Consider the following 22,858-nt stretch of genomic DNA (forward strand, 5'->3'; position numbering starts at 1 on the left):
CAATACTTCGGTAGTTTTTTGAGTTGCAAAATGTTGTTTTTTTTTTTCATCTTGATCTGGTTTATAATATTTTCTTCTCTATTTTAGCAAACTTAGCAACAGCAGACATAGGGTATATGTACCATTCCTTGGCCTAATTTGCAAACCGCCTTGACAATTTTGACCATAACTCATGAATTAATAGCACTAGAAATAATATGTTGATCCTATTACACACTCTAGGCAATTATTGTTTCACTAATTGGAAGTAAACTAACGTTAATATTCAAAAATTTACTTTATTAAGTTGAAAAGATTCGATGCGATGGTATGCAACGTTGGTATATGGTACAAAAATTGGCCTATTAGTGGATACAACATTGGCCTATTGCTGTCCATGCACTAGAACCACTTATTATCTCATTTTTTCAATATTTCTGCTGAAGTATTATCACTGTTTGTTCACCAATCTTACTTGTAAATTACATTTTCGAAGCAAAATTTTCAAAAAACTGTAAATGAATTACTTAAACTAAAGTTCTTTCTTAATTTATTAACGGTAACAACGCAACCCTATTATTGTGTTATATTTTTACACTCACCGTACACAAAATCTTTCTTCCTGTTCGTTCTTTCTGGTTCTTACGCAAGCAATTTTGTTGACGTCACTTTACCGGTGTTGTTGACATCACTTTAGTGATGGGCCAAATTTGTGTACATAGTGAAAAAAATGTCCTCAATATTCGGCCCACATTCAATTTGTAAAATATTTATTATTCGTTGAAAACAAATATACAAGTTCAAAATACAGTCTTTGACCGTCGCATCAAATGTTCAGTTATTGAAAAGTCAGTTCGAAATGTTCCAGATGCATGCAATTTATGATCATGTGTATAGACTACCCACTTAGCCGAAGAATCATGGCGTCTACAAAAGATAAACAAAGAGACATTTTCATTCAATTTTAATGCTCCAAAGTGCTAAAATTGAAACGAAATGTTACAGTTGTTTGCCGCATAGCTTTTCCGATATCCAGTTATGCGTGTTTGTTTGAGTTTTTGGTAAACGTTGAGATGGGCCGAACGAGGGGACTATGCCAACAAAGCATCCCGATACCCTACCTGAAAATAAGATGCCTGATGCTTAAGGTTATATAAGATGCAGAGATGACATATATCTACGATTTTGACGTGAATGATCAATAATGATTCTCACGATACCCATATCGATGAAAGGTATCTTTTCTTCGCGATCACCCGACTAAAATCCGATTCCCCGTACCTAATTCTTTTTTTTTGTTTTCGGCAACCTCATAGAAGCGGAGCGCAAAACTGATTCACACATTTGTTATCATTCATTGAAGCACGTGTGGACTTCCCCAGAGTCGACCTCGCGTTTCGATCGCGTTAGACGCGATTTTCACCTTTTATCTTATTTGATCGTCTTTTATTTCGGGTTTCTCTTTCCAACCAAGGCTTAGGACTTTTCGCAGAAGTCAAGTAGCTGGGCTAGGTGAACTACACGCGCGCGCCACCCGCCGCAACTATACGCACATTGGCCGCCAGCCGTGTCAGAAAAGGAGGGAAAATTGATATAATGATTAATAAATGTCGGGTTGAAAGTTGTTCGACGTTTATGGCATGTACAATACAAATCGGCAAGATACTGCTATTTTGAATGGTTAATTTATGATTTAAATTTCTGGTTGTGGAAATTTGGCCATTGCAACAGTATTGTCTGCCTGACCGTTGGAAATTTCACAGACAACACCATTGATTTCCATAAGTGTATGTGAGTCATTTTCATAATAATAGATAAACATTTCCAAATTGTGCTGGAAAACTGAGTCGAATTAGTTTGCTGAAATTTTTTAAGAGTTTAAATTGTGATCTACTTAGTTTAAGTCCAGTACGTTAGCCTTACCAATCATAGCATTTGATGACCCATGCTCTTACTTTTTAAAATGTCATAGTTTTGTTTTTTGATTCCGTGATCTATGTTTAAAATTAGACGTAAGTAAAACATAATTCCAAAACGCTGTAAACCGTGATATAGCTTCTTTCGCTTACACTTCATTACAGAGTGCACGGTTGTAAGCCCCATCATCATCATCATCAGCCATCAGCCGTGAGGATTTCCCGGCTGTCTACCCTACCCCTCCCCGTCCACAAGATTATAACACCCAAACATAGCTCTTCTCTATCATCTTCCCCAGCAGAAGCAGCACAGACAGCGCAGGAATAATCATAATTCATTCAATGTCTATTTTCTGCCCATCCCGGTTCCAGCTTTAGCTCTGATCTTCCCTCTATGGTTGGTGCGTGCGTATCATAATAATGATGCTCCACACACCGCGGCCAATGAATGTTTATTAGAGTGTTGCTTTTTCATCTTTTTGCGGCTTCTTGGAGTGTATAGTTTTACGATTGTGGCGAGGTGGCCTACCGATCTAAGGGGGAGATCATCCATGTGGATAAGTCTGAAGGGAAAGTACTGGCGGTTCTGACGTTGGTCTTAGTCATAATTCGAATAGAACATGTCGCGTCGTCTACAGTGTACACTACACAACTCCTTGATCGGCGAGTAACTCTAGTGTAATGCCAAATGCCGTTTCATAGAACATGGTCATTTGTAGCAGCTTCTTTCAATACAACTTTCCTTATAGTTATACCTGGAGGAATCGCAAATCGACCACGTTCTGATTGATGAACGGCATTTCTTCAATATTATCGTCTTCAGAACTTATCGTGACACTAACAGCGACGCTTACCAGGTAAGGCTGCGTCCAAAACTCTCTGTTATCAACAATATACGGTACCGGCGACCGCCGTGGTACAACCTAAATCGACGGAGCATACACAAAGAATCTCAAGGCAGTGTTGCCAGACGAGGGCGAGCTCTATATAGTCCATCTATATGAGAAAAGTAAAAGCAGCCATTAAAGGCGCAGCCGAGAGCACCATCAGGTACGTGTAATGTATGGTTCGAAGAGGAGTATATAACTGTTGTACCGTTCTCAAGAAGCACGGAAGTTCTAGCCGGATTACGTCAGTGCAGCAGTAGACGGAAATGATCCAACTCTCATGCTGAGGGAAGAATACCATTCACCAGCTCAAAACCAACAACCAGTTGGTAAGGATAGTATTGCAGCTGAATTCATCGAAATGGGACCAGAAAAGTTAGCAATCTGTCTGCAATGGATTGTAGTCAGGATCTGGGGAACCGAACAGCTACTGGAGGAGTGGAAGGTAGAAGTAATCTGCCCCATTAACAAGAAAGGCGATAATTAGGAATGTGAGAACTTTCGAACAATCGCTATTTAGCTTAGAATGCCGCCTACAAAGTACTGCTTCAGATCGTTTTACTTCGTCTGCCACGAATGAGTTCGTGGGAAGTCATCAAGTTGGCTTCGTCGATGGACACTAGATCTTCACCGTACGGCCAGGTTCCAACGTAACACCTGTTCATAAACTTCAAGGCTACACATATGATTTACCACGGCGAACAATGATCTAACGACGGGTGAGCCTATATGTCCAGGCACGCGAGGTGGTCGAACCAACCGACGATAATGCAGATTACAACAGTGGCTCGGCAGTCAGCCACGGAGTCAAGCACAGACATCACCCTACTATCGGACCCATACCGCATCCATTCCGACAACGGGAACTGGGTAGCGGAAAAGGCCAAGTTAGCGGCGATCTGTATAATCAGCCGTTTTCCGGTCCAGGAAATAATTCCCATGTCGCACGAGGGCTTCGCAATACCGAAGATCAACGGGGTATACTACTGCAGTTGTTATGACCCCCAGGTGACCGATAGACCAGTTCTTGTCTATGGTAGATTCGCTATAAAGCGTACTAGTGGGATTGAGTCCCGCGGTCATCGGAAGAGACTTCAACGCCTGGGCGATTGAGTGGGGTAGCCAGACGCCTAACGGTAGAGACTGTGCTCTACTCGAAACTATGGCGAGACTGAACTTGGATGTCGCGAACATAGTCGACAAAAAACCTACAGTAAGAATAGTTCACTATTGATGTGACCTTCCGGAGCACAGGTCTAAACCCTAGTGGGCATTTGGCAATCCGATACAGGGTGGAACCCGGAGGAAGACGGCCACAGCCGAAAGTCATCGGTCGTCATCGGGGGTTGACTGACCTCGTGCTTCGATAAGCCGACATTTGCTTATGGAGGGTAGCACCGACAATCTATCCAGTGATGATCTAGTCGGAACCTTAAGCCGTGCATGTGACGCCGCATTGCCAAGGCGATCCCTACTCAGAAACGGACGCAAACCGGTGTATTGGTGGTCCAAAAAATCTCAGAACTCCGCGCATCCTACCTAAGAGCAAGGAGGAGGATGCAAAGGGCTAATACCGATGAGGGTAGAATGGAGCAGCTACAGGGCGGCTAAGCTGACACTGAACAAAGAGATTAAGGCGCGTAAGCGGGCGTGCTTCGAAAATCTCTGCCAGTTAACCAACACGACCTCCTGGGGTGATGCCTACAGAGCAGTCATGGCCAAAACGGCAGGCGCGTTAGCACCCCATGAACGCTCTTCCGAGATGCTGCAGAAAACCGTGAAATCGTTGTTCCCACGGGGCTCCGTCCCCTATGGTCAAACCGGCCAAAGCGAGATCGCTCCAATGACGAATGACGAGCTCATCGCAATGGTGAAGTCGCTTAAGTTGAACAAGGCTCCGGGTACGGGCGGTATCCCGACAGTACCCAAGCAACCAAAAGTTCGGATTCCACTTGAAGAACGAACTCAGAAGTTCAAGTTCGGTTCAATTCCAGGTTTCGTTGAACTTAATTCTCCAAAAAGTTACTCTTGTATTGTTTATGAACTTGGAAGTACATGTACAAGCTTTTGACTTCTCTTCAAAACGACATTAAAGTCGAAAAAAGGTTCAAAAAGAACTTATGTTGAACTTTAAAACAGAGTTCAATCAAATATTAACCGAACTCATGTTGAACTTTTGCGTGCCTTTAAAATTCAAATATAGTTCATTTGAACATATTCCAACAACTTGAAATCATCCGTTCCGAACTTGTTTTGAACTTGTTTTGAACTTACTACTGAAAGTTCGGATAAATATTAACCGTACCAAAAGTGAACTTCACTTGAACTTCGGCGACAGCGGGGCCGGGGAGAAGTTCTTATTCAATTAAATCACTCGGAAATCGAGCCCAGCAGCCACAGCTTGTGTTAATTCCACAAGTACACTTTTTTCCACTATAATATTTGAACGTACTTACTTGTAATCAACGCAAAGGATCCGTATTGTATGGATCAAAGGCTGCTCCCGCAGCGGAAAACTGTTCCCCCCAGGATGCCGCCGGGGGTTTTTCGGCTGCGCACAAAAATTTTCCAGCTTCGCTGGATGTTTTCACACCCGTCTCACTTGTCACTGCAGCGCACCGGTAATCGACGCAATCGTATTCACTGAAAACCAAGCTGAAAACTTATATTTTTTTCTTGAAGTCGATACACTGGCCTTAATTTATTGCTTTGCACTGCGAACCACAACAAACTGAAAATGTCAAACTGCGTAAGTTCACAAGAAGTTCCACGTGAACTTCTTTTGAACTTTCGACTTCAAAAACTATTCCAAGTTCAGGGAAAGTTCACACGCGAACCTGATTGAGCTCTACTATATGATATCAGCACATTGAGTAAAATCCCACAGTGCACAACAACACATACATGGAGTAGTGGTTAGGCACCGACTTTCAACGAGGAGATCCCGAGTTCAAATCTCAGTAAGTAAAAAACATCAAACATTATTTCAAGGTATTAGTCAATTTGGATTCCACATAAACTAATGGTTCTTAATAATAAATTACTTTTGAGGACTAAACATTTTTTTTTTCATTTTTTCGAAGTTTATTTTTAAGCTGAATAGCGTTCCTTTCAGCGACACAAGTGTACTTTTTGTGAACTGAAGTTCGGTTAATTACTTAAAAAGTGAGCTGAATAGAATGCTATTCATATACCTTCGAATAGCTGATTAAGCCCAAACATGCTATTTTATCCGAACTTTTGGTTGCTTGGGTAGCCATCAAGGCCGCCATCGAGGCTAACCCTGATATGTTCAGAATGGCTATGCAGTTGTGCCTAGACAGAGGCGAATTTCCGGAGAGGAGGAAAAGGCAAAGATTGGTTCTACTTCCCAAACCCGGGAAGCCACCTGGCAACTCGCCGGCCGGCATACAGACCTATCTGCCTTCTAGACACCACCGGTAAACTGTTGGAATGGATCATTCTGTCGAGGTTGATGGTCTATGCTGACAAACCCGATAACTCTGGCCTCTCGAATAACCAGTTCGGCTTCCGGAAGGGTCTATCGATGCTGGACGCTATAAAGGCTGTAACCAAAACGGCTGAGATAGCGATCATAAAAAAGACAAAAAGAATTCGCTATTGCGCGGCCGTCATACTGGAAGTGAAGAACGCGAGTGCTTCGTACATCACCTAGGAGTCCCGGATAGCCCATGCCGTGTACCGGAGAGTTACTTCCAGAATAGGGTGCCAATCTACGACAATCATCGTGCTACGACAATCAGGGTGTTAAACATCGAAGAAGGCGAGAGGAGCTACAACATCACTGCGGGAGTACCTCAGCATTGCATCCTGAGCCCGGTATTATGAAACGTAGCTTATGATGGCGTATTGAAGCTCACACTTCCACTAGCCGTCTGAACAACAGGCAGTGATCACCATAGGCGGGTACACGATAAACTGGAAGCGCTCTGAAGCACTCGGGTCATGATCGACGATATGCTTAAATTCGGAAGTCACGTGAAGTATGCCTGCAAAACAGCAAGCATGGAGATCATGGCATTGTCAAAGATAATGTTAAATACCTCGGCAATGGTCTCGAGCAAGCGTTAGCTGTTCGCGACAGTAGCGGTTTTCATACTACGGTACGGCGCCGCTATATGGTCGAGTGCGCTAGAAGTCAACGGAAACGTAAAGCGACTCGAGAGTACCCACAGGCTGATGTGCCTTAGGTTGGTCAGTGCATACCAAACGGTCTCAAGGACGCGATATGTGTGCTAGCGGGCATGATGCCCATAGCACTAGTGGCGGCAGAGCACGAAGAGTGCTTCGAGCAACGCGGAATAAGAGGCGTGGGACGGATCGCCAGAACATCGTCTTCGCTTAAGTGACAGATGGATTCCTCCAGCAGTAAGGCTCATACCGAGCATGTCTAAATGGACGAGCAGGCCCCATGGTGAGGTGAACTTTCACTTGACACAATTTTTGTCTGGCCATGGGTGACTTAAGGTAGTATCTGCACAGATTCGGACATGCAAGTTCTCCCGTATGTCCGGAATGCGCAGACTGCGACGAGACCGCAGAGCATGCGCTCTTTGAATGCCCTTGCTTCGTGGAGCAAAGGTCGAGTATACAGGAGATATGGGGTAAAGATATCACTCCGGACCAGGGCTGCTATTTTCGACAGGCCTTTAACGATATGTTGCTTTTTTTCTCATTTTCTCCGTTTTGGGTTTCCTGTCATTGTTGTTTTTTGATCAGCAACACAGGAGCGAAATGAAATAGGTACTCACACTCGCACGCCGCTTGAGACGAATGGCCTGTCAGCATGAGTAGTGTGTGGATGATTGGGAATTGATCTTGTTGGGTCGCTCACGAATGGAGCTCTCGGAGCTCTGTCAGTTCTCACATCGAGGAACTGAAAACGACCGCCGCAGTCATTCATTTTCAGCTGTAAAACAGGCACTGAGACAGATATTTAGCAGCCCTGCTCCGGACAACATTGTTGAAAGGATGTGTTCAGCGAACAAATGGGATTCCGTTACTTCCACGGTCTTCTCTGAAGATAATGGAGGGCCGACCACCAGCACCCCTCCCCATCCGGGAGCTTGAGTCGAACGGGTAGTCAATAGTACTAGCCATGACCCAATCTTCCAGGAAAGAAAGGACAACTCAAGGAGATAGTTGATGGAACGCTTACCAATAGAGAGTGCTCATGTACCGTCCTCCCTTCTCGAAGTCATCCCTAACGGGCGTACCACGAAAGTAAGAAAGAGAGAGAATGAGTTTTCAGTGGGTCGACCCCCACATAACCCTATGATCCACCTCTGATCAGCAGATTTCCTCATTCTATAACAAAAAACATAAAGAGAGAACGAAAGATTTAAACACAGCACAGCGTGGCTCATCCCTGTAGCGGTGTGAGTGCGGGAAAGCTGATTGATGGAAACGAAAACTCGATACATCAACACCGTTGCTAATTTTATTAGCTTCGTGCAGAGCATTTTGTTGTTTTGATAGATTTTACGACCCAAAAGATGTTTTGCTGGCCGGTTATTTTTTTCGTTAGGAGAGTTCCTGTGTTCCCTGTGCAATCTATTGATTGGGTGTGAATTACACGATTTTCGACACCTTTGAACCGGATTTCGGTTGCGGCCAGTGGCATTTTTTATCATCAGACGAAAACTGGGCAAACCATAAACCAGACAAGCAGATAGTACATCCCTGTTGAAATATCAATAGGTACGCATAAAGATAATCTGCACTTATAACTGCTTAGGATTTGTATCAGCTCATTTATAGCATTCAATAATCTTCGTATAATTTATTTATAGAGTTTGAACTGAAGTAAACGTAATGACTTGATAAATATATTAAAAAAAATGTATATTGGAGCTCAGGTTGATTGATATCAGGTTTTTCGATTTATACGAAATGACTATTTAATATGATATTTTTCTTATGTCAGCGAGAAGCTGTAGATCCGTACTCTACATACGGTTACTGAAGCATTAGTAATATTATTCCTCTAAATACATCCAACAATGTGATTACGGCACAGATTGATTTCGCTCTTTTTGCTCGTGCTCACTTCTTATAACAAATACAAAAAAAGAAACAAAACAAACAGCGCTTCAATCCTCTGTTTTCAGTAGGATAAAAATGGGAGCACTCTGTTGAGCAGTATAAACGGCAGGCCCGGATTAAGGATTGTGGGGTCCCGGGGCCCGAGCGGTTGTGCAGACCTCTCGGAGGTACAAATGCGATGAGCAATACAATTTTTCTTTGTTTTTGAGTAGTACTTGAACCAAAATTGGTTTTTGTGGGGGCCCCTAAAATGTGGTGGCCCGGGGCCCTGCCCCCCCCGGTCCTTCTTAGATCCGGCCCTGATAAACGGTGACCCTAAAAGGTGACTAAGATACTTCTCTGAGTATTCCGTGAGAGGGAGGTTCCACCATTATTATTGTAACTCAAATGTGATTGCGGTCAGGTAGGTACATGGCGTTTTAATTTCAAGGAAAAGAGATAAGGATTCTTTTATCACTTGAATTTTGCGTATCGAGCTCGCTTGCCAATTTGGTTCAAACCGGTGGCAAACAGTAATGCAACAAAATTCCCGACCACACCGCAGCAGAGTCATATTGACGAAGAAACGACTGAGTGAAATTCGTTCGCTTAGCTGCTATCGGCATTGGTTTTCTATTTAAAATGCACATTTGACGGGATTGCAGCGGTCGGAGAGAAGAAGAAGGATGGACGACGCGACGGACATTCATTGGTGACGATGAAATCTGTCAATATTTGTCACTTCTCGCACATTTTCATCGCTGTTCAAGGTGAACCACGGTTGTCTTGTGCGGTAGGTATACTGGTTGCTCACGTTTCCGAGCTCTAAGCGGTCGTCGTCAACCAATAGCTTTCGATGGGGAGGACCACTGAGTCTGTATTGGGGAGGTGCAGTTGGAGAAGATGTTGAGAGAAGCGAGTTTATAGCCATAAGCCAATATTTATTCTCTCGGCAATCGATTTGCATGTCAGTCACAAAGTGGGCGTTAAACTTTGCGGAAAATGTGTAGTCCAAAGCTGTGAGTGTTATGATTTCCATGTTTAAAGTCACATGCAGTCAAAACCTAGCGATCTGACCTAGGGCTCAAAGGAAGACTAAAAATACAAACCACAGGTTACAGGATGTTCAAAACAACTACTATCCCTCATTAATTAGGGGAACCTAAACATCCTGGATCTTGAAGTTCGCCCAAAAAAGCTATAGATGTGCACATATGGGTGATTCGCGGCAACCGTCGCCTAGTTCGCAGACAAGCGCGGTGCGGGTTCGCAATAGCTCGAGTTCAGCAATAACCGGTGCGGTCTTCCATTCCTAGGGTGCACTTGCCCATCACAGCTTGCGCTTGCTTTCATCTGCTCGCAGCCTGCTGTTGTTGTAGTCGACACTGTAGCGAAACGCCAGGTGGTCGTTTCGAATATATAGGCATAGTCTTCTCTCCAGTTCGAACTACTAGTTAGACTAGGACTAAGAAAACTAACGTCTCTGAGTCGTTCCGATTAAGAGTACTTCTATTGCCAACATTTGCCAGATCGACATCTAGCATGGCCAGTGCCTCTAGCATGATGCGATCCCACTGTTTCGTGAAACGGTTTTCCCATTCCATGGCCCAGGCATTTACCACCCATTTTTGCTCTGTCAGCTCAGCCATCATACAGTCCAGCATCAGCGTGAACTGCTCGATCGATCATCTAGGAGGTGCATAGCAGCTATGAGTATGAGTCCCCGTTTACTCTGGCGAACAGGAAGCCCTCGTAAGATGTAAACACGTGCTGCTGGACGGGATATTTACGCGTTGTCCATATCGCCGCCATTTCTCCGGATCTATGCGCGACCCAGTTGCTGTTACCGGCGGATACTCGGTATGGGCCCGCTGTAATGGTGATATCCGTGCTCCACTCAGCGACTACCTGACACAGCAGTTGCTGGGCTGCATTACCTGCACTGTGATTTGCCAGCTAAGGTTCTCTTGAACAACGGTCTCCTTGGGCCTTCCGTCAGATGCTTGCTGTTCCCGGGCCAGATTAAGCACTTGGAAGGGTTTGGCAGTATATCGCCTTATGGCTTCCGCCTTTACAGTCCCACAACTTGTGTCTCAGTTCAAGACGCTTGAAGCAAACCTTCGGTGGCTCGTGTACACCGATCAGCCCACCTTGTGTTTACCTATTTTAACAGACTTACTATCGTCCGCCACAGGTAGCTTATTCAAGGCCACCTGTAATCGAACGGCTGCAGTGGCCACATGAGATGGTTAAATTTTGGTCTACGTGGTTTATGAACAGCCCCTAACATATCAACAACTTTGAATACAAACGGATGGTAGCGATTATTTTGGCTATTCCGATGAATACTGTTCAAGAACTGTTTCAAGGGTTAAGGATTTCAGAGGTTACTTTGCGAATTTAATTGGAAATCTATCTAGAATTCGATCCGAAATTTCTTTGAGAATTTATCTCGAAATTCTATTCCTGATTCTTCCTTGAATTCTTTCCGGGATTCCCGCTTGGATTTCTACCGGACTTCCATCTTTAAATTCTTCTGTGAAAAAAATACCGCAAAAATAATTTTGGTAGCCTAATTTTGAATGATTTTATAAGAAATGCCATAAAATACTTTTCCAACATAGCTTGTTAAATTTGTATCAAAATGGAGAAATTAGTGACATAGTTTCAGAGATTCTATCCAGATTTTTTTTCGTAGTAGTTCCTTGTAGGTGTAGGATTTTTTGCTAGAATATCTGGCTGAGCTTTAGGACAAGTTTCAATTCATATTTTCTTTGGAACTTTTTAAAATAATGCCTTAATTCGCTAGTGGAGGACTTCCTGAAATTAATGCTTTGTTGGAGTTTTTAACAGTATTTCTAGAAATTCCAGTTCATAGAAAAGCTTCCTACAATCACAAAAGCCATCAAACTTACAATTTGCCATTTTTTTTTGAATAATTACGTCTCTAAAGAGTCTCTGGTGATTTTTTTTTGGAATTATGAATTGATGACGAAATACTGGAAGGAACTCTTGAAGTGTTTTCTGTGTAACGATTTGTAGAATTACTGGATTAATTTATAAATAAATATTTAAAATCCTTGCAATCACTGATATTACAAAAATGTAAGTTGAAAACCAGAAGACAGGATTCTCTAATTTTTTTAATGAAATCTTTCAATGTATGGCCTGCCTACTGAAGGAATTCCTGGTATAACAAATGGGAAACATCAATGTATCAATTCCTTAGGACAGAATGTGAACATTGTAGAAGAGTTTTTAACCTTGATTCTTAATGCAAATCTGAAGAATTGCTTTATGTCCTTCTTGGGGTTCTGCATGTTTTGCTGACAAAACATTGTCCTGAAATCTGGAATGCCAAATATGCTTTTAAGCCCTTCTTATAGGTATATCTGATGATTTTTTTTGTGTTATTCTGGGTTAACCCCTATTTGCCTGAGCCTCATTTTGCACCCAATTTCAAAACTATAAAATTGTGGTTCTCAGCCGTTTCTCAACGAAAAATCGTGAAATTTTGACAGTTGATCAAGAAGTTCTTCTAGTTTATGAAATTCTGTTACCGTTGTTCTGTATTCATGGCTGGGGCACTGGAGTAACCTCCTTAATAGGTAGTGATACAACCTTTAATTCGCCTTCGAAAACTAGCTTGCGACACATTAAACTTCATGATTTTGCAAAACAGGAATATTGGAACACGTTTCTAAGGATTTTGAGTAAACTGGCCACGTCTCCGAATGTTCCGGAAACCTGGTGCCCCCAGGGCAGTGGCCACTTTTTTATTTGTTCTGAATCCAAGCTTGTGACATATCAAACTTCATGATTTTGCAAAACAGGAGTATTGATACATGTTTCAAAAATGTTTGAGTACACTGGTCACATCTCCAGTTGTTCCGGGAACATGGTGCTCCAGGGATGTGGATACTTTTGGATCAGTCCTGAAAACGAGTTTGCGACATATCATTCATGATTTTGCAGAACAAGACTATTTGAACATGGTTCTAGGGATTTTGAGTACAATGGCAAACTCTCCGGAAATCCCGGGAACCTGGTGTCTCCAAGGAAGTGTGCACTTTTTGGTTGGTTCTGAATAATCAATGTTCTCGAGTTTCCAAGTAAGTTCTTCAACAGTGGGATTAGAAATTAAGCCCAGAATATCGATGTTTCTCTTAAATATCGAAAATGTCAAAGTTTTGTTTTTCAGGGTTTGAGAATTTCTCTAGAAATGTAGCTAGAAATTGTTAATGAAAAGAAAACATATTATGAAAATTCTCAGATGTTTTCAAAATTTGAGAAAAATTCCACTAAGGAATTCATTGCTAGTGCTCTCATTTCTCTTCAGAAGCCAGTTTCTTTAGAAAATTTCCAAGAGTTTTGACATAAATCGCCAGCGAGTCCTTGTCAAAATCCTTTATATATACTATGTGTAATCTAATGGATTTCGGATAATTTTGAATCTGGTTGTTTGTATATGAATCTGTTAATATGACGAAATTTATTTTTTTTTTAAATAATTATTTGTTAACTCAATTATTGAATAGATTTCCTGATTTGTTACCGCAGCATGTATGTGAGATAATATTATACGTGCAGTTGAATCCCGGAATTTTCGACTAGCGAAGTTGGATTTTCTCCAAATCCGTGCGTCGGACCTAACTTCGGAAGTGGTGCGCTGTATAGCGGACCAGGTTTACTATACAGCGAACCACCTACGAAGTTAGGTCCGACGCACGGATTTGAAGAAAAATCCAACTTCGCTAGTCGAAAACTCCGATTTTCAACTAAATTGAGAATATCACAGACATTTATTCAGTATTTTTGCAATAAACTCCTCACTGGAAATTTGTTAGGAAATTCGTCGAAGAATTTCACCAGAAAAAAACTCCAATAATTCGCCTTATAGGAATTATAACAGAATTACGTCAAGAATGCCGTCCTTCACACCTTCTGAATTCATGGGATAGCGTAAAAACTGAAGCATTTCTTAAGGAGTTCACAAAATTCTTTTGGAAATTCTGAAACACATATTTTCAAGCATAGATTTACAAGACGTCCAGGATAAGAAGCAACCTTCAAGCATATGTTAATGTAAATTTCTTTTGAAGTTGACGTCTCTAAAATATTGTAAAACTGTCACAATAAGTATCACAATGACACTGTAAATATTTCAGTTTTACAGATCCACTTAAAAGTTTGGATTTTTGGATGTTTTACATGCTCCATAGGTATATAAAGAAAAGTCGGGAAAATTCAAAATTTATGCGGGAAAAAGACGGAAAAAATGGGGGAATTTCAATTTCTGATATAGCCAAATTGTATGAAAAAGAGCAATTTTGTTCGGAATTCGTTCGAAGAAATTGACAAATAATGGAAATGCCATTAATATGAAATTGAGAGCTCAATTATGTTTCAGGATATTCACTTAGGCTAAAATTAGCAGACTACCATGATTTGGCAATTTTTGCCACGTAATTGCAAATCTGGACCACTGTAGGTCCTCACAAGCTCCTACCTCATGCTTCCATGGGTCAAGCGATGACAAATACCGCCAGCTTAGAGTTGTGTGCTTAGTTGGTAGTGCAGCCTGGGCACTGTTGTTCTTCAGACTTCAGCTAGATTGAGGAGGTACGTCTCGAGCGTCTGTTCACCAAGGAGGTGCGGCTCAAACAGCGTCTGTTCTGGAATCCAGCGGCTGAGTATGAAATGCTCCTCCAATGGAAGCTATACCTAAGGTGGCAGCCCCAACACGGTGGATAGGGGACCTTAGACCAACAACCTGCTGTTTCCGAACCCCATAAAACCGGTACAGAAACCGAAAATGAAAGAATTTTTGCGAGATTCTTGCAAACATTGTTTAAGGAATTTCTTCAGAGGAGAGATTTTCGTTATTTCGCTTGAAGTTTCTTCGCGGGGTTTCGTCTGTAGTTCCTCCCGGGATTTCTCTTTGAGGATTTCAGAGTATCTCCTTGAGTTTCCTTAATATTTCCTCCTGGAATCACTCCCAAAATTTCAGAGATGATACAGGTTTTCTCAGAATTTCTTTCGAAGTTTCTTACGAGATTCATCTAATAGATGTTTTCGGAGTTTCTAGCAAGATTTGACTTAGAGTCATCCCGACATTTGTCTGTTAATTTCTTGCAAGGAATTTCGAAGGTTATCCTAGGAGAAACACTTTTGGAGAAATCCCTTCAAGAACTCCGGGAGGAATCATTGATGAAATCCTAAAATAAGTACTCATAATCTTGGGACAATTTGTGGTAAGAGCTCTACATTTGAGAATAATTCCGAGAAAACGTGGAATATGAAAAAAACAGGGAAGACCACTCCACTAACAGTTTGGAACTTTGGAGGGAGGACCACTTCAAAAAATTCTTTAAACCACTATGCATAAAAGCCTGGAAAGAGCTCTGACAGAAGTTATTGAATGACAGGGAAGAGAATTGTCGGACAAAAGAGATACAAATCGAAAATCGGAATGCAAGACTTGGAAATCTTTAAACACATGGTGTTCAATCCTCATCCTACTCTGTTCATGTTCGGACAAATATATGTCGCATTGGGTGGAAGTCCTGCTGTTGGCCTATCCCATTAGGCCAGCGCGCACTTCTATCACCGCACGGTATCTACAGCGTTCGCTACCATGCGAACGATACGATGGATGACACGGGAGTGACAGGTATACGACCTGTCATCGGGTGAGTCTACAGAGAGTCGATGAAAACAAGCTGTGTCATGCAGATATGCAGAAGTGAACTAACAGTCTTCCTTGATAATTAGTATAATTATATTGTTAATACCCTGAGGTTGAACTAAAAAACTAGTGAATTAGATATATTATTATTGCTCCACGATTTAAACCCTAAATTGGTAAGATTACATGTGTTAAAGTGCCTATATCAATCCTAATGCAAAACTTGTGAATAGTAAGGTTACCCCAACACAACATCTCCCTCCTAATGAATTTGCCCAGAGCACCTAATAACGATCGATAATCGGTAATACACAAACCATAGATCATCTTCCAAATGAGTACTTAAACTATTAATAGGCCTAATTACACAACTCGTCATACATCATGCACATACAGGGAACTAAGTAATTCGCTTTGTAAATATTGTTACCATTCGTTGAACTGCCTGAATCTGCTAGACAGGGGTCCATAAATCTATAGTAGAGTGGGTCATCGTTTATATGGAAAAATGAAAAATTCAATCGTATCCCATCAGATCAAAGCTTTTTTGATCCCATTTCAGGATCCAAATAAGTGTGCAAAATTTGGGCACGATCGGTTATGTCTACGTTTTGCGCATCGCGTTTGAAGTTTGTATGGGACTTTACATGGGAAAACACACTTTTTTGCATTTCTCTCATAACAAGCTCGATTTTTTCTAAAACCATGTAACCGATAAAGTGAAAACATAGCCTATGGTGTCCTGAAAAACTTTGTCGAAGACCCCGAAGTGATCTGATGCTTAAGAAAAAAGTTATAGCGTTGGCATTGCTTGGCGAAACAGCATAATTTTGTTGCTATTGTTATTCCTTTACATGTTACAACATAAACACATGCATGCGGTTCGTGGGTTATAACTATTTTCACAAGCATCGGATCGCTTCGCGGTCTTCGACAAAGTTTTTCAGAACATCCTAGGCTATCATTTTACAGTATCGGTTAAAAAGTTTCAGACAAACTTTTTCAACTTATGACAAAAATGCAAAAAAAAATGTTTTCCCATACAAAATCCCATACAAATTTCAATTGCAATGCGCAAAGTGTAGACGCAACCGATCGTGATCAAATTTTGCACAGACACTCAGGACCCGAAACGGAACCAAAAAAGCTTTGATCTGAGAAAACGGTTCCGATGACCCACACTAATCTATAGTTACAGATCATTTTTTTTTTTAATGACACGGACACGTTTAGTACTTCCAGTGAGCTATTCGCTCTTTGAAGGAAGCACGACACTAGACAACGGACTAGCATGCAACGCCCAGTGGCACAGCCGAAAACTTTTCCTGACAGCTGCGGCGGGAATCGAATCCGCGCTCCTAGCACGATGCGACTAAATGCTTGGTGACACTAGCCGCACGACCACGAAGCCACGTAATTATCGAGAATTATCACAACAAGTTCATAAAAATTAAAACTCATTGTTAATCGTGTTTCCCAATAGGAAAATTGTATTCTCTGCGTTACTACCACAAACCGGATCGCGTGTTCCTTATTTCACTTCCGGTGGAGAATCATACATAGTTCCGGAAAATTCTTTCACGTTGGACCAAAGCCAACACCTGCAGAAAATTTATTAAAAACTTCTTGGAGGAGCCCCAGTAGAAATCCTATAGATAATTCCAATAGAAATTCTGGAGGATATCCCAAGAAGATCTCCTGGAGAAGTTCCAAGAGGAAACCCGGAAGGAATAGGAGAAAAACTTCAAAAGAAATCCGGAGAGAAACTATAGGAGAAATTTTGTGACAACATCTGAGATGTATCCTCCGGGAGGATATCTGCAGCATTTTAGCGGAATTGACTTAGCTTGCATTTTGAATAATCGAAGGAATTTTCAACGTCTTCATGGAACCACAAGCTAAGCACCTTCAGCGCTACGGAAAAAAATATTTGTTCTGACAGTTTTCACTATAAACATATAGTAAAAGAAGGAAACATTACATATTCCAAAAATCATCTAAACAATGTACTCTGTGGATTTTACTTCTGAATAGAAGTTTAAGTAGTGAAGTTCGCTTGTTTTCATTCATACGACCCAATGTTGCATTCTTTATCGGTGCAAATTTTTCTGAGGGTTCATGATATTTCCTTAGTATTCCACGTTTTTCCCAGTTAAATAAATAAAATTCCCTGAGGATTCCCGGTTATGCCTTGTAGTAGTCACCCAGTATTAGGCTGGTATCGTCGCTGGGCGGACAATGCCGGACCAGATCTTCACATTAGGTGAATCCTGCACAAATGCCATGCATCGTTGAGCCAGCCTGCTGCAGAACATCATTCCAAAATGTGTATTGCAGTGAGCTTGTCCCGGTTGCCAGACTTTTTTTTCTAGAAATCAGGTTGATTTGTCTGTTTAACGGATAATATGGACATTAAGCTAGAATACACGGATCGAAACATAAAGCAACAAAAGCCACACATTCACACAATTGGCTCGAACAACCCAATATTTGAATAATTTGTAATAAACTGGACATAACAATCTGTTTTGGTCTACGAGACAGGTGTCCATCCTAAACATATGAGTTTTACATCCATGGAAACTGTAGGGTATTTTAACCAATAGTGGACCCCTTAGTAGCTGAAAATTGCTCTGATCGTTAAAACAGTATGATATTCCAATTAAATTGCCCCTGTCAACGTTTGCACAGCAAGTTCTATGTCTTTCCTGCACATTGCACACAAAACCTTACCAAACCACCCTATATTTCCCATAAAATAATCATTTCAAATCTGGCTCAAATTATCCTATAGTGGTCCCCCCGGGGTCCACTATAGGATGGTTGGGGTCCACTATAGGATAAATCGTATTCTCTTACCTTGTTAAAACGGAGACAATAGTGGACCCCATTGGATTTAACCAATAGTGGTCCCCCAGATTTGTTTACATTTACAAATTTGTCCAAAAAATCAAATTATTGCTTTCCAGCGTAGCTCCACCACTTGTAACTACTGGCTAGGAACATGATCCATCGTCTCCCGGTGGAAGTTCACCGGTAAAAACAGATTTAAGCAGGAAAATTAGGAAAAATATAAGGGGGCCACTATAGGTAAGGGGTCCACTATTGGCTAAAAAACCCTATTTTAATTCGTGTATGGACTGAAAATGACTGAAATTTATGCTCTCATTCAAATGAGTGTTGAGTTTTTAATTTGAATAGCATTGTGAGTAAATTCAAATGGACAACTTGTATAATGAATGTTACACACATTTTTGTGTTAAATGCAGTTCACTGGAATGGTGAACAACAACCAACATTTTTGAGAAAACACAGAATCGTTCGGTTTGTTTAGTAATTATGACTAGATCTCTCCGTTATAATCAAAGCACATGAACGTGTGACAATGATCGTCCACAAAAAAAAAACGCAAATTAAACACACATCTTCAAGCCGGTTTTGTTTGCCGTACGAATTCCTCATACAGAAGTAAAAAGTTGATAACAAATTCGATGAGCTCAGCAGCGGAATCGGTGGCGGCGGTAGAGAGGTGGCGGCAACGGCATTAGCAGCAACGATGACACTCTGCGGCCACACAAAGTCAACCTACACACGGCATGGAAGTCGTATCCCATTGAGCAGCGCGCGTGCTGGTGTGCTAGCTAAAGATATAGGTAAGTTGATTGTTGAATACTCGACTTAAGTTGAACCGCAAACACTCAGACACATGTGTGTTGTAGGCATTGTGGGCACTGCGCTGCGGTTGAGCCATTTCAGCACTCCACAAAGCTCAGTTTGGCGGGTGTTTGTGTTCGTGGATATCTGATGCTGCTCTGTCTGCACTCTTGCCCACAGAAACACTCATACAGAGTGTACTGGTTTGATCCAACATGGCGGCGTCACCCAGCACTGGGTCTGGTATAGCAGTCGCAGTAGGCTTGGAGATACCTATCCACTGGAATCAACGGGGCTACCTCTTGTGGGTTACTTTGATGGTGCGCGTGCTGCCAGACAGCGAGCGATCAAAAGGGAGACAGTGGAAAAGGTCCAACCCGTTTGACGAGAGCCGAATGCACATCGCGCATATGTTCGGTCGGGACAGCTTTTTTGGATTCTCCCGAAATTGCAGAGAAATGTTTTTCCTGTAATTTGCTTTCTGTTTGTCGTTTCTTTACATCTTGCTTAATGGAGGCCTCTGTTTCCAACTGGATGTCAGGCTGAATTCCCGGAAATGATCTCCTCGGAACTTTTCTGTTGATCATTTCTTTTCATCGCACATTCTTCGGCTGCGTGACGGCTGGACTGACCTGTTGCGAAAAATTGCCAGGATAGATGTAGGTACTCTGGTACCTCGTTGATTTCATTGTAGCCGAGTAAATGATCTATTTCAACATCTGTTTAATGAAGGCTTTATGAAAATAGAAATTTTCTTATGCAAGTACCTTTTTGTGCTTGCGAAGTCATGATCAAGCAATTAAAGAATGATAACAACAAATGATAGGATCGATTCCAGTAGGGATGGCCTGATATAAAAAGAACAACAAGAAGAACAACGAGTACTCGGAACAGTGAAGGTTAAGTTGAAGCGCAACTGCAACTATATACATACTGCCAATAGCCGCAGCCAGTTGATTGCAGGATTGCAGTTCACGATGCCGTCTTGCAAGTTTCTGGTTTCTTCATTGTCTTAGTATGGTTAACAGAGTTTTTTTTATCGCGCTGTCGACTTCTGTTTTCTAGTTACTGCCCTCACTTTTTCGTCGTTGCTTTTTGCCGACTCGAGGTCTGAAGATATGATGGCAGTTACAGGGCATCGTTTGATCTTGCCGCACTCGCACTGTGGACCTGCACACTTTCATTCTGGAACAGGAAGCGGTTTTTTCGTCAATTCGTCAATCATATTAGCCAATTGCACCAATTGATGCAATGGTGCTAGTTCGAGCTGGCAGCACTGTCGTTCCCTCCCACGGATGTCGGCGGCGAGTTGTAAAGGTTACAACAAAAGGTGTGTGTTTCTACGTTTGGCCTGTGAAGCGTTGATCGCGAAAAAAGGGGAACTGCGGTTTTTCTGCTTCACATAGAGGAGAACAAAAGCGATCAAGGGACGATGATCATGATGCATCTTGTATTGCAGTGGTCGTATCTACTGTGCAGTGCTAAAACAGGGGAACGAACCTGAATAAAGCATAACGGGACCGGTTGAATTTCATCTTGCGCATGATTTATGTTGAAGCTGTCAATGTTGACTTTTTTATGTTACTTTCCAACTAGTGGGAGTGAGGCAATGATAATAAAATGCTAGCCTTTCTAACCGTTTGACCTCAATAGGTGTGGAGATGGCTTCTTTCTCGTCATATTTAGGGTAATTTGTCAACGTCTTCTCTCAGAGCCAACTAGCGACTTGGAAAAATCAAAAATAGACAAGGGAGCTCAATCATATCTGCATTCTGAATGGACTGCGATCAGTTTAAGCCAGCGACATAGCAGGTAGACACACTCCACCAAAATGGCAAAGGCAATCTTCAACTAACCTGTAAATGTGTTAGTTCCACACAGATCTACCTTCCTTTCAACAAGTCACACCTTTTTGCCAGCCATTTAAGCTGAGTGATAAATGATGACATATCGGGGTATTGTTTACTCACCTTCCTGTAACTATCCGAAATACGCTATCTATTGGAGAATCCCACCTTCTGAAACTGGAAATGTGTTTTGTTTCACTCTCTTCGATTCTTCACGGTTATCTAAATCCAACGGCTAGACTTTTTTCAATTCCTTTTCACTCAGTAGATGCTAGAAGAAAACACGAGCACACGAAAATATGACACTTAGAAAATTTCCACAAATGCGACGACCTCAATAATTCATATTCCGGTGAAACTCCCTTCACCAATCACTTGAACCGCAGCCAACACTCGAACCAATAAACAATTATCTCCAAATTTTGGCCGGATATTTCCTAGCGTGAAACCTCCCAACAACACTTTTGAAACCTTCCCACAAAATTTCACCGACAAAATTGCAGACCAACTCACTTCTGAACGGCGACTAACTCTCGGAAATCGGAGCGGCACTTCCCAACTTCATTCGACAAAATCTGACTCAGTAGTGAGACTACATGTTCGTCGAGCTTAGCTCGTACCCGCTTGCGCAGTTGGTACTCAACCGAGGCTCAGCCGCTCCCGAGAGTATCCCACGTTGCGTGTGCACGAGAGCGAAGGTGGTCACGCTAAAAGCCGATTGCTTCACGTTGTGCCGGATGGTCGTGTTATATTAAAATCATACTTCTATTAAGGACAAACCGTCTTGAAATCCCGCTTCAACATTGCATCAAAACTTCAAACGTACAAATCTCTAGAAACAACCTTTAACCCTCTACTTGGTATGGTTGCTCTAGAGCGCCATCGATTATTTTAAGAATATGGTTGTTACCCCATAAGGTTGATCCAACTACTAAGTACTTATTTCAATAGTGGAACTATTGATAAACAATCAAAAACCTATTGATTTACAACCAAATTTTTTTTCATTGATTTCGAAAAATATAGCCAATTTGCAATAAATTTTGTTCAAGCACTTTTTTCGGAAACGCTTTTTAGCAGAGATAAAGTCGTGGGAAGGAAAGGGTTAAAAAACAGTGCATTTTATTATTCTGTTCTTGCTCCCTTGAAATAAGCTTAATATAAGAAAATCAGGCGCGCTAGTTTTCTTTACGACGAGATTTGTGTGCTCGAAATCGTGAGTAGGTGACAAAGTCAACCATTGTGGCGGCCATTTTGGGATCCTAACAAGTCTGTCCTTAAAAGAAAAGCTGTAACTATAATCATTCTGCACTTTGGCACAGCATGGGTGAAGTTTTGTTCTAGCATCAGATGCTAGGTTTTGTGGTTTCCAATGGAAACTCATTCAACTATGTGCTGGATGCATTTGTGTGTGAGCTTTATTTAGCGTTATATTGCGTCTTGATTGTTTGTTTCAAATTTGTTGCTCAACTCTCATTCTCAACTGAGCTCTCTACACCCTAAAACGAAACAACACAGGCTTGTGTACAATGTACACAGATTTGTGTACTCCTAGATCAGCCTTCACCCCTGTGTCAAATATACACAGTTCCTTTTCTGGCTCTAGCGCTGGTATGGAAGCAAAGTTCGTAATTGTTTTTCTCTGGACGATGGCATGCATTATCAGGAATCGATCAGTGCAAAAATAATTGTTAATTTCATTCTAATGCTAGCGCCAGAGCCGAAAAAGTAACTGTGTACATTTGACACAGCGCTGAGGCTGATCTAGTAGTACACAAATCTGCGTAACTTCTGTAACCGTGTATACAGTGTTTTTGCACAGTAAAAAATGTAATATTTGGA

The 22,858-nt window shown here is 41.7% G+C and overlaps 1 long non-coding RNA gene across 1 annotated transcript; it reads right to left on the reverse strand.

Annotated features, from left to right (window-relative positions):
* Positions 1-20,246: 20,246 nt before the first annotated feature.
* LOC109428711 (uncharacterized) lies at positions 20,247-21,790 on the reverse strand. Its single transcript, XR_009995851.1, has 2 exons — positions 21,530-21,790; positions 20,247-21,287 (listed from the first exon to the last, which is right to left on the reverse strand). It is a non-coding gene; the product is annotated as an uncharacterized LOC109428711 (long non-coding RNA).
* Positions 21,791-22,858: the final 1,068 nt, after the last annotated feature.

The sequence above is a fragment of the Aedes albopictus genome, unplaced genomic scaffold (assembly GCF_035046485.1).
Source record: "Aedes albopictus strain Foshan unplaced genomic scaffold, AalbF5 HiC_scaffold_372, whole genome shotgun sequence".
Taxonomy (NCBI): Eukaryota; Metazoa; Arthropoda; class Insecta; order Diptera; family Culicidae; genus Aedes; species Aedes albopictus.